This window comes from Arachis ipaensis, chromosome B06 (genome assembly GCF_000816755.2).
Source record: "Arachis ipaensis cultivar K30076 chromosome B06, Araip1.1, whole genome shotgun sequence".
Classification (NCBI taxonomy): domain Eukaryota; kingdom Viridiplantae; phylum Streptophyta; class Magnoliopsida; order Fabales; family Fabaceae; genus Arachis; species Arachis ipaensis.
This window is the reverse complement of record NC_029790.2, coordinates 18,019,101-18,019,632: the sequence shown is the minus strand read 5'-3', so window position 1 is coordinate 18,019,632 and position 532 is coordinate 18,019,101.

The following is a 532-nucleotide window of genomic DNA, read 5'->3' as shown; positions in this document are numbered from 1 at the left end:
AAAATTATATTTCTTATTTTTTTTGGAAGTGCATTAACATTGACTAATTAAGAGTGGAATGCTATTAAAAAAAGAATATTAAATGATTAACGTTTTTAGTTTATATTTAAATAAATAATAACCAACTCTTAATAAACATTGAAGTCTAATTTTTTTTTCTTTTAAAAAAATTGAAAAATGAAGTCAAGCTTGTTATCAGTTTTTCATGCAAAACATAAATGCCTTTATTGTTAGAAAATAGAAATTTTGTAAGTGACATTTTCGTCATATCATATGATTAATGGGATGACAGTTCTGATATTTGTATTGATTTGCCACCCTGCAGCACATGCAGGCACATATTCATATATCTGTTCATAATCATACCATCTGTAAAGATCAAAATAAAATAATGATAAATATAGCAGTAATGATTATTATAATTGGTGTTGTTTGTTGCAGCAAAGGCCAAATGTGCGGTTGCATGAAGCTGGGTCTACGTTAAGCAGCACCTGTATACTTTAAGGTGTTCTATTAAAAAAAAAATAAATTA